Source organism: Pocillopora damicornis, chromosome 2 (genome assembly GCF_964200805.1).
Source record: "Pocillopora damicornis chromosome 2, jaPocDami1.2, whole genome shotgun sequence".
NCBI lineage: Eukaryota > Metazoa > Cnidaria > Anthozoa > Scleractinia > Pocilloporidae > Pocillopora > Pocillopora damicornis.
This window is the reverse complement of record NC_142671.1, coordinates 29,284,528-29,296,405: the sequence shown is the minus strand read 5'-3', so window position 1 is coordinate 29,296,405 and position 11,878 is coordinate 29,284,528. Positions and strand designations below refer to the sequence as shown.

The following is an 11,878-nucleotide window of genomic DNA, read 5'->3' as shown; positions in this document are numbered from 1 at the left end:
AACTTCCCTGGACACGCCACAAAACACCAATAATCGGATGCTAATCGTTAGGAAGATCCTTGTGCTGTTTTCGATCGCATTGATAAAATTTATTCATTCGTTTGATGTTGACATTGACATTGAACAAAGTAAGCCGTTAGTTCGCACTTTCTACACAGAAACACGTTGTCCTTTGCTGATTTCGGGAATTTCAAAAACTCTCGTTGTTTACGTAAACTGTTTTTTTCTTGTAATTTTGCATTATTATATTAACTATAGGTATTAAACGAGCATTTTGAACTTTTGACGTCTCAAAGTCCAGTTTTTATTGGAAGCCAGTAAAATGTTCTAATGCTCAGGATTTGTTGCGCAGTCATCAATGGCCGTTCCGCTTGGATTGAAATCTTCCTCCCTTCTATTTGAATCAAGAGATATCACAAATATGTTACTAACCTCGCTTTTCACGGTCTCTACTGCAAGTTATGGAATCTCGTTTTTCCCCCGCACTTCGCGCTTGGGCCATAAATCAAAGCGGAAAAAACTCGGTCCGCATCTTGCAGTACGGCCCTTGGGCTCGGTTAGTAAGACGTACGTCTGATAGGAAATTAGTGCTCACGAATCGCTTTGAAACTCGAGAAATCCTCGATTCCCCTAAATGAAAACCGATTTAAACGCTATGAACGAGTACGATTTTGGTTGCCTAAGTATACTAAAAGAATGGTTACGACAAAGAGAGGCGCTTATGACGCTTGCAAAAAAGATTACCAATATCGTGATCCTGTGTGTAATAAACGCAAACGGCGATTCGTTCAAGTTTTTCCATTCTTCTGGAGCAGTTACACAAAAGGAGAGAAGGCAAAGGTGGGAAGGATCGTGTCATCGAAGTGCGTCATTCGTGTACACGAAGGACAGCTATGTGTACAAGAATAAACAAGAATAAAAATGACGGAGATCGTCCGTTTTGACTTTCTTTAATAGCTGCACTGTAGCTACATATATATGGACGCGCTCTTGTTTAAACTGAGTTGTTTACAAATATTTCACATAACCATCGATGAATAGGTATTTATCTCAAACGATATATAAACGGCGATTCCCTGCCGAATTGGTGTAGTGTAATTTGTACTCAAATGATTAAAAATTTCGTTCGTTCAATCTATACGACAGCGACGCGTTCAAATTGCTCACTGTCTTCAGGAAAGGTGATTTAGGAATTTGCAACTCCTGGATTATTTAATGGTTTCAGGAAGTAGTGTCGTTTTTAGAAAGTTGGATCCGTTGGCAGAACTAATTTTTGACTGCGGACTCGATTTCCACAACTATCTGCTCGCTGAAATCCCCCGGTACCTGCAAATATTTTTAAAGTTCTGCCACATTCATAGCGTTGAAATCAGTCCTAATTTTGTTTACGCTTCTTGCTACATTCTTCGCATCTACTTTGGCGGAAATCAAAGACATCAATTTTAAGTGTGGACAAGCTTCACAACAGTGGAAATTATCTACAACAAAATGCCAAAGTCCGTACGCAGAGTCGTGGCTAGTTGACCCAATGTCTGAACTTTTGCTGTTTGTTTACAACAAAAGTCACGTGACACTGCACGTGAAATCTAGCGCCGAAAAGGTAAATTCACCAACTTACTTAAGATCACTAATCAAGCTTAGCCACAATTATCCATACTCCTTTAGGCAGGTAGTGGTAGTTACGTCTACCTTAGCGAGTCTCCAGAGGAAACGAGGAATATCAAACAAAACAGCGGGAAGCCCTGGCAGGACTGAAAGGTCTTTGCAACATTGCTGATCGTGTTCTTACATATGGATGTGAATACAACAGGAGGAGGATGTGTCTAGCTTTGGCGTTGGTGGACGGTTCTTGCAAGATGATCAGTCTGTGGCATTTGACTCTAACACCGTGCAGGCAACTGAACAGTTCTCCGCAGTCACTGGAAAGGAAAGTCTTGCTGTATATTTGGGTTTCAACCTCTCATTATAAATCTCACACACACAAGAAAATTGTTTTCGTGCGTTCTGCATTTAAGATTTAATTTATTAAACAAACATTAAGAAACATTTCAATAGTCACACGCTAAGGAACGAATAGTTGAGGCAGATCAAATTTGTTTTCACACTTTGTTTGTTTCTACTTCAAAAAGTCCATTCGGATAATCGTTAAATTCTAATTTCAAGTGAACTCGTCGCAATTGGAAGAAACTGTCTGAAGAAAAGCGGAAGCGGTGCAAGTAAATATTTTAAGTCTTGATACTCGCATTTTTAATTAATAAGAAACCCAACAAAGTGCAGATACTAGCTCATACCCGTCAGAAGTCTTACAATAAATTGAGAATCCAGTGGGTTCTAGTTGACTGATTTCGTGTAATTTACACGCATTTCACACACACACCCGTGCAAGTGCGTGACGTGACAAGCAGTTTGCGCGTTTCGCGCATACAGCCTCTTAAATGCATGCATGTTTATTTTGTTGATCCAAAGCTTATATTTCCAGCTCTTGAATATGATAAGTTCCTCAAGCCATTAAAGCTGGCTATTGTCGTAAGGAACTACGCTTAAATAGTATAGTAGTAGAGTTAAAAGATTGCTATGGTCTCTTTATGCAACGCTGCCACTCGCGAATCGTCCCTGACCTCTCTTTTTCCCTCTGAATAACAAGATGCATTTTAAGCTCGAAGAAATTTGCACAAACATTTCGTAAATGACGGGAAGCAAGTCCTTTGGCAGGTAAAATAGTGCTGTCATGTGAAAAATATTTAGCAAGGCGATATTTCACCTCACCATTGATGAGATCAGTCTTTTTCCTACGAAGAAAAGGGAAGGGGGGGGGGGTTGAACCGTTGAACCGTGATTCTGTCCGTGATATCTCCAAGCTTGTTGCCAGATTCCTCTCCCTTCAGAGGTCTGGAACCAAAGGAGAAGCTCTTTCACCTCTAATTTTTTTAGAGAAATCAAATATTTATTCAAAATGCTCAGTTTCTTGAAGAGTACTGGTTACATTCAAAAGTTCTTTCTACTATTTTTTGTACTGCTTAGGTCGGGGAACAGCACATGAGCCTCGCTCACTCGTGAGAGATACTTTCAGCACTCGAAGATAAAATTCGTTTCCCCGCGCGGCCATGTAATATCCTCTATATATGCACTAATACTCGTCAAAAAGCTTACGAATAATTGTGAATCCAATTGTCTCAGTACACACATTTGTGACCCTCCACGGGATTTCAGGGAGTAAGGTGAACGCACGCTCACGGTACATTAGCACGTAAAACAAAAGAACGAGCTTTTAACACGTTAGCTGCTTGTAAGTTACTTACCTCATTAACTACTAAGGACGGAGTTTACAAAAAGCTGAAATATCTAATAAACTCTTTTCTTATTAACAGACAGTCTACTTGCCAAACTTTAAGCGTTATAGATTCCTTTGACTGTCCTCACCTAACCTGTTTGTAAATGCATTATTTTGGGCAGGTAAATTATTTTCTAGTTTGCGTTTTATGCCTTTTTTATTCTCTTAATAATTAGCAATGTTTACATACTAGGATTAGTTAAAATCAAAATAACTCAGAACGCGGTTTTGTTGAACAATGGCTAAACTCTATTCAATTAACCGACCCACAATGTCTTCATGTTAAATGATAGACTAATTGTGCCATCTCAGTGTTTTCAAAACAAACTAGTTTTCGTAAGTCTGTGAAAAAGAGTCCCCGTGAAGAGAACATCAACAGAAGCAAGGGCGGCAGTAGACATCTTAGTTCCCTTCGCTAAAATTGCGTTCAGCTGATCATCTTCGGCTTCCGCTGGCCTAGCGCTAAAATGATCTTCTGCCAGGGATTCTAAATCTTTTTCGCAGTTCAGTAAGTATGAGAATTCACAACTTTGAGATTGCATTTTGAATCTTGATAATGAACGATTACGAAGCGTTTGCTTGTTCCTTTGTGCGTGGAAACGTTTTTTAGCGTAAATGGCGTAACTATGGAAACCTTGTGACTAACATTTAGCAATTTCATATTTCTGTTTACCAGCTTCGCTCACCTCGAAAAGGGAAAAATTAAATAGATAATACTTCGATCGAGTTCAGCATCTAACAACCTCGTTCTTTGGCCTGACGAAAAAGGCATATTTCACGCATACTGTGTACGTCAGTGCAAAACGCGGTTTCGCTTAGTGAGTCGGAGAAAACGATACGTTTCACGTGATCTGGCCTTTAATGAGTCGTTTTGCTTCATGGCTTTAAAAACGAGACATATTTTACGTAAGCTGCATCCAATTTTTCTGCTTTAAGTGCCGTTTTGACTAAATGGCGGGAAGAACGCAATATAAATCAAGTCATCCGCACTTGAAATGGTCTGTTTTGCTCCAGGGGTTAAAGAACAAGGTGAATTTCCCGTATACCGTATTTCTTATTTCTGTGTAAAGCGTATTTTTGTTTTAAGGCTTGAGGAACGAGATTTGAAGTCATCCGCGCTTGAAGAACGAGGTATCTTTCAAGTCATTCGCGTTTGATATGGGCTGTTCCGCTCCATGGCTTAAAAAACGAGGCGTATTTAGCCATTTAATAAGCTTGCTGCATTTGCCTACGTTGCCCACTTGCGTGGAAATATCTAAAGCAAAAGTTATATCCTTTCAAGTTAAAGTAGATCGATAGAAAAGTGAGCTTCCTGACTTACAGAGTCTGTAGCTTCACTAATGAAGTAAATAAATCACCACGCAACTCCTTAATCTTGTTTCCGCTAAGCCACCTAGAAAATAAGTGTTTTTTGAGGAACTGGTCCATTATTGATTAAATAATATAAATTATATATCTTAAGCAAAAAAAAAAGACAACCTTAACCTTATTCCGGCAATTAATTAGCTCTTAGACTGACGACAACCGTTGTGAATATAATTTCACTCACATTTGGTAATTGACAAAATTATGTGAAAGTGGTATTTGAACACGAATAGAGACGAATACATCCTTTAAGTATCAAACATGAACTTATTATGCTTTGATTTTTTTATAATTCAGCCAACTCAGTATTGCTTTTGTATACTCTGGTTGGTAGCTCCTCTGGCTGGTTGTCTCCCAAATCCCGTGGCAAAATATAATTTTTATAACGTTGATCCAAATAGTACTACCTGCCCTTGAATTTGATAATTTCTTCAAGCCAGCCAAAGTGTTGATAAAGCATTTTTCGAAATAGAAAAAACAAGCAAAGTTGTTTCTAGATTGCTCTACTCCTGTCACATTTTGAGCAGGGCAAATCCTAGAAAGTGGAATAACGAGTCTTTTTTTTTTTCCTATTGTTTTTCCGGCCTATTCGATTCGGTAATTGCTAAATTTCAGCTCTCCTGCGTCTGTCTAGGCTCTATTTGAGTTATCTCATAGCAAAGAGCATAAGTTTCCTCCCTGAAAAAGGTGAATCCTCGGAAATTTTCCTCACTCCCAGCGTGTGGCTTTCTAGCTCAGTTAGTAGCAGCGCCCAGTGAGTATCTGGGAGGCATGGGTTGGAATCCCATCCAAAGCTGAATTTTTTTAAGTCAACTTTTCTCCAGTTGGTAAAATTGCAACTCACCCGCTAGGATCATTATTTGATTTTAATCATTAAGTCAAAGGAAATTTATATCGAAAAGTCGCGCAGATGAACCTTCGTTTTCGACGATAAAATGGTTGCAAATGCTTTGTTATAAGGACTTAAAAACATTTAAATTACATTGAACAGAATATAACTGTTTGACTAAATTAAGCAAGATGCCTGGATACTTGTCCTTGAACATAGTGGACAAATATTGGAGAATTTCTTTCGGTCAAATGGAAGCGCCGGTTCATACTATTATGAAAAATAACTGATAATCACTGTGTTTTGGAATACTTCAGGTGGTAGGTCTTCTATCGGGTCGTATCGAGTCTGTAGGTCGAGGATATATCCTGAATTTGAGTTAAACATTTTTATTCTCTCGTGTATTTTTGTCGTGCATTTTCCATCTGCATGGCCTGTGGAAATTTAACATTTTACGATAATTTTCCGTAAAATGTTTGGGACATGCGATCCATTTCGAGAGTCATTCTATGTTTATTATGTTTAGCATTGATGTGACCCTTAACAGCACCATTACTACTTTGGTTCTTGCCACTGGTAGTGTTCAGGCGTACCAGCCCTACTCGTTCCAACTTCTCTTCCTAGAGGAAGACACTGGCCACATGGTATTTATAACAGTTTTGTCTGCGGCTAGGCTTGTAGTCGCCTTAAAGGTTCAAGTCACGAGTTTTTGTGACGACTTCGTAGGTCTGTGTGGCACGCTGATATTCAAAAGTCCATAGGGATAGGGAGTACGAGGCAGTTGGAAGTTATCTATTTTTCTATACCTGTCAAGTTCAAATTTCCTTTCAAACTGTTGAGTTTTGAACTCTTCAGCGTTGGGTAAAATGCGTCTCTCTAACCAATAGTATCTAATGTGAACATATACATGTGTTACTCACAATATTGTTAACTCGGTGTTGTAATTGAAGACTCCAGGTGGTAGCTCTTCTATTTGGTTGATATCCAAGTCACTACGAAAAGGGTATACACTGCATATAAGTTCTATTCTGCGTTAGTAAAAACCAGGTTTCTGATTCTATTCTGGGTTTTTGAAAGAAAGCATATTAAAAACTGGTAAGATTTAAGAGCTAATGTCAGCATGCATCAAACAAACAGTGGCAAGTCACCCAAATTTTTTTTCACTCCTACTTTCATATTTTGTAGCCCATTATGTTCTAATAATTGTGGTGTAGTCTTTGATGAAAATATATTTTAGTTTTCAGAAATGACTTTTTTCGTTTGGCCGCCCAAATATGCAAATTTTCACCGTGGATATTACCCAAGTTGCGTGACCTCGTGTAACGAATGTACTATATCTACGGTATTTCTGTTAACACAATACTTTGTTTTATCATCTAAGCTTAATCCCCTATCGTTATTGAAGCTGGCAAAGAAATATTTATTTTTTGGTGAATATTTTTGTCCGACATACTTTTCCTATGTCGAAAAGTAGCATCAAAACAAAGACAGTTTTAACAATGACCGATATTCGGTAAGTAGGCTTCTTTCCACTGTGAGCAAAATTATGCGTGACGTCAGACTTAAGTTTCGATTGAGAATTGGTCAAAAGGCTACCAAAAATTCAGACAGAGGCGGAGTTTTCTGAACTAATGTCTGAACACTTTGCTGGCTTTTCCCCGTCTGGGGGGACGCGTAATTGTGTACACGGTGGTAAAGGGCCCTTCCGCACTAGCAACTAGACGCTGACAAAACTTGTTTCTCTTCGCCAAAAATCACATCAGAATTTGCCCCTGCTAAATGTCAAGTGTGCTGCACGTATCAGCACCCCCGGGGGACACCTTTACATAAGAGGGCATGGGTGCGCGCCCTCTATTTCGAAAACGACCGCCATAAAATTATCAGCCTGTAAAAACAAGTGTTTGTCCTTTTCTGTCTTTTTCAATGCTTCCTCGCTCCCATCGAGGATTCATACAAATATGAGAGCCGTACCGCGTTTACATTGTACAGGTAGAAAAGGTCGTCCAGAATGAGTGTTTCGTTCTGTAAAGAAAACCCCAATAAACTCACTCAGAAATGACTCATTTTGAATAAATTTTACGCTGGTTATTATGTAGCAACCGGTATGAACTCGTTCTTGTACAAAACTCATTCAGATATCATGTAAAAGGCCCCTAAAAGTTTTTATTCCCAGAGCATCACGCTTTGCTCGCCTGTCTGAATACTAAAAATTTCAGTAGCGTTGAATCAAAAACCCGCTTTTAATTGCTTCGCTGCCGCTGAAACATCAATTTCAATTCAACGTACACAAAAATATTTGTAAATGGTAAATATTTCACTTGTGTCGGTATCAATTATTGCGTGACTAGCTTATGACATAAACAAGGGAGGGGGAAACACAACGCAAAACGTGGGCTCCCAAGGTAAGAGTGTCATGTTAGACTTTTTTACATATTGTAGTGATTTGTGCCAATTAACGGTGGCGACAAGTAGGCGCACCATGTATATTTCATAGTCGCTATCAAGTAAATTTTGCCGGACTTTGAGTTCGTCTCAAGATGGAACTTGGATGGACAACACAAATACACAAGGAAATTTTTACAGTAACTTTATAAACATCCTTTGGTCTTTAAAAAGCTTGAAGCTCAGTAGATTTTGTCATATCGGTCATTTTTAAAACTGTCTTTGTTTTCATGCTACTTTTCGACATAGGAAAAGTATGTCGGACAACAATATTCACCAAAAAATAAATATTTATTTGCCAGCTTCAATAACGACAGGGGATTAAGTTTAGATGATAAAACAAAGGATTATGTGCACAGAAATACCATAGGTCTAGTACAATCGTTACATGAGGTCACACAACTCGGGTAATATTCACGGTGAAAATTTGCATATTTGAGCGGTCGAACGAAAAAAGTCATTTCTCGAAAACTAAAATATATTTTCACAAAAAAACTACACCACAATTATAAGAAGATATTGGGCTACAAAATATAAAAGTAAGGGGAAAACGAGTTTTGGGCGACTTGCCACAATATTTCAAATTTGTTCGATGGATGCTGACATCCTCTCTTAAGAGACCATAAACACCTTTTGTTTTCTCATCAAAAGGTTCTCTTTTTGACGAGAAAACAAAAGATATATACTGTTGAAATTTGTTTATTTTCCAATACCAGTTAAATTCAAATTCTTATCCATCTTTCTGTAGATTGCGTCTCTCTAGGCCTTTTTGGAAGTTTGTGGGATTCATAACAATGGGGATGCGATTTTTCTTGAAATTTGGAACCAGGAATCGGTAAATATACCAGCTGGGATGTAGGATTTGGATCCTGCCATCATTGATTGCAAACTGGCCCCTCTGCTACGCATTAAAATTTGAATCCCAACATTACCAACTGTTGTGGTTTAAACGTGTGACTGTGTCTGTATAAGCTTCTTAAAAATAAGAATAAGCAATGAATGTTGTTTAGTTACAGTCGAATCAACTTGGTGTTGTAGTTGAAGACTCCACGTGGCAGTTCTGCTATCTGATTGTCATATATGTACCTATAAAACGATATACCGATAATTCCAGGTTGTACCTGACTTTGTAAACCAATTAGATTAAACTGATGTTGAAATTAGATGGCCTGAGCTAGACATAGAGCAGAGACAGTTGCACTTTTTTTTATAATTGGATGATGATTACTAATGTGATCGTCCTCATCAACGTAACTGTTTTTATTCTTGCTTCTTGCTTGTGCTAAGTCAGTTGTTTGTTGAAAGTCTTACCATAGTCTTCCTAATAATGAAGTAAGATGATACTACAAGTGATATTGTAGACCAGTTATGTAAGTATATATAAGTTAGGCTTAATCTTTATCAGCGGTAATGTTTCAAGTCATTAATTAGTATCGCATCTTCATTGGTTTCTGTGCCACTCAGATATCATTGAAAGCCTATGGAGTGTCCTAAGAGAGTAAATATGCATTGGGGCAAGGGGGCTGAGGTTTATTTATTCTGCACGGGAAAAGAGCGAGACCAGGAACTAGGGAAAAGAGTTACCACCTGGTGCGGAAGAAGAGAAGTACGTCTAAACATCATTTACCAAGTTCTTTGAAGTCCTTTAATGCAGCTGAAACTGCATGGAGCTGGAGCTTGGAGAACTATAATTCTCTTAAGAATTCCAAAAAGATCATTCTTTCGAATGGCTAAGTTTCTCTATACAAAAAGTCTAATTTGATCATTTTTTTATTGTTTGCGTCAAGGGAAGATAGCCGTGAAAGGTGTTCATCTGACTTGTTTTGAAACTCAAAGGGATCAGTTATGACTGAGATCAGATTTCTGGTAAAAAAGGAGCCGTGACTTGAAGATTAAGGTAAATTTCTCTTTCTGAACAATTTTAACATTTTTGTAAAGAGAATGTAAAAACATGAATGAAAGTGACCCTCGCAGTGATGTGCACTACTTAGGCAGTAGTGAAAATAAGGCCTGAAAAAAATTTCAGGCCTGTACGGGATTTGAACCCATGACCTCTGCAATACCGGTGCAGCGCTCTACCAACTGAGCTAACAAGCCAACTGGGAGCTGGTTACCCTGGTACTCTCTTGGATTGATATTATGACATTAGACGAAGTGATGATATGGGCTGAATAAATCAGATTAATACAACATAAAATGCATCCCTCCGACCATTTTTTGAAAGCAACGGGATTGCTAACGATTGGTTGGGATTTCTATCAAAATTTTGAACCGGGGTTTAGTAAATATGCGAGCTGGGACAGAGAATTTCAATCCCGCCGTTTTAGTGCCTTTTAAATTTACAGCTCTTGTAGGTTGATCAATAAAGTAAATAGATCACCACGCAATTTCTTGATGTTGTTTCCGTGTGAAAATTTTTAAGTGTTTTGAAATCTGAGAATATACTATTGTTACCATTTATAGGGATGTGCTCGCATAGGCAAATGGGATAGACACTAAGAAGGCGGAAGTCGTCAACAGCAATAGTTAAGAAATTCTCTCTAAGTTACTGATGGAAAAAGATACTTTGATCTATTTAACTGAAACGTTCTACAATCTATGCCACTCTCTCTTACCCGCTCATTGTGGCTGTCGAACAGCCCCTGAGTTTAAATACCCGTACGCTCAGTTTTGACAAAAAGGATAATTTTACTAACTCTATATAGAGCAAGGACTCAAAGAAAGAACTCAATACCAGAGTCAAGACGATTTTCAGATCATATTAGAGACAATTTAAAATATAAACTTATTAATCTGTTACTTACAGGTAAAACAACTCGGAATTGTTATTGAAGACTCCAGGTGGTAGCTCCTTGATTTAGTTTCCATTTAAGTACCTAAGAAATGAACATAACTGAATTTAAGATCTCTCTCATTCATTGGTAACTATGATTCCTAGAATAAGTAAAAGTTAAGCAATACTTTTTTCTTTGTAACCGTTTTCATTTTTAAGAAAAATTCCATGAGATGACGGATAAATCTTGTTTTTCTTACTATCTTTTTTTGTATTTCCGTTGAATGAAGAACTGAAAATGGGTAAAGGCGTCGTAAATAGTACTATAGAGTCCCTTACCGTACAAAAATAAAGCACACTAATCATCTCATGAAATTCTAACAGACCTAAATGGTTTGGAAAGTACATCTGTGGAAATAGAAATTAACTCTTAACTTCTTTCCAGACTCCCCCTCCTTCTGAGGAAGACCCTGGGAGTTGAAGCGAAAGCTCTCGAGACCTTAGAAACCGGTCATCATTTATCCCCTGGATAAATTTTGTTTGTGTCATTATAAAATTCAACTGACCCCCCATAAGGCTGTGCAATATTATTCTGATCCCACCCGAGCCAATTTGTGGCAGTCAATTTTAGTAGTCCCCCTTTAAACCTAATGGGTTATGACTGATCCCACCCGGCTCCTTTGTTCCTCGAAGCTCTCAGTTTCCCTCGAGCGTCGTGCTCTGTCTGCAGACAATTATCTGAGCATATTTTGGATACTGGTGTGCTGAAGTATGATTTGGTTGTTAACTAGAGGGTCATCTCTGTTTTTCTATTGAAGACTCCAGATGGTGGCTGCTTCATCTGATTCTTTTCTAAGCTCCTGAGAAAAGGTTGTTACTTAACTCTCAGATGGAAAAAGGAAAATACTAAGTTGACGGTCATTGAACTTGTTATCTGTGTCAAAGGCTAATTAGCTGAGTTTGTCGTACATATATCTGAACGTGGTTTTCTTGTAATTGGCCTGTGTAACATGGGAATATTTAAGGGTTGTAACTTACAGCCTTCGCAGCTTGACCAACTGAGAAAATAGGTCATCTCGTAACCTCCTGATCTTGTTCTTGCGTAGCCATCTGGAGGAGTTGAAACTTTGTTTAGCCA

General features: G+C 38.3%; 1 long non-coding RNA gene and 1 other non-coding gene across 2 annotated transcripts; both read right to left on the bottom strand.

Annotated features, from left to right (window-relative positions):
* Nucleotides 1–3,680: 3,680 nt before the first annotated feature.
* On the bottom strand, nucleotides 3,681–11,850 carry LOC149050721 (uncharacterized). Its single transcript, XR_016184378.1, has 5 exons — nucleotides 11,779–11,850; nucleotides 10,772–10,843; nucleotides 8,982–9,053; nucleotides 6,446–6,517; nucleotides 3,681–4,724 (listed from the first exon to the last, which is right to left on the bottom strand). It is a non-coding gene; the product is annotated as an uncharacterized LOC149050721 (long non-coding RNA).
* Nucleotides 9,992–10,064, bottom strand: Trnat-ggu (transfer RNA threonine (anticodon GGU)). Its single transcript has one exon. It is a non-coding gene; the product is annotated as a tRNA-Thr (tRNA).
* Nucleotides 11,851–11,878: the final 28 nt, after the last annotated feature.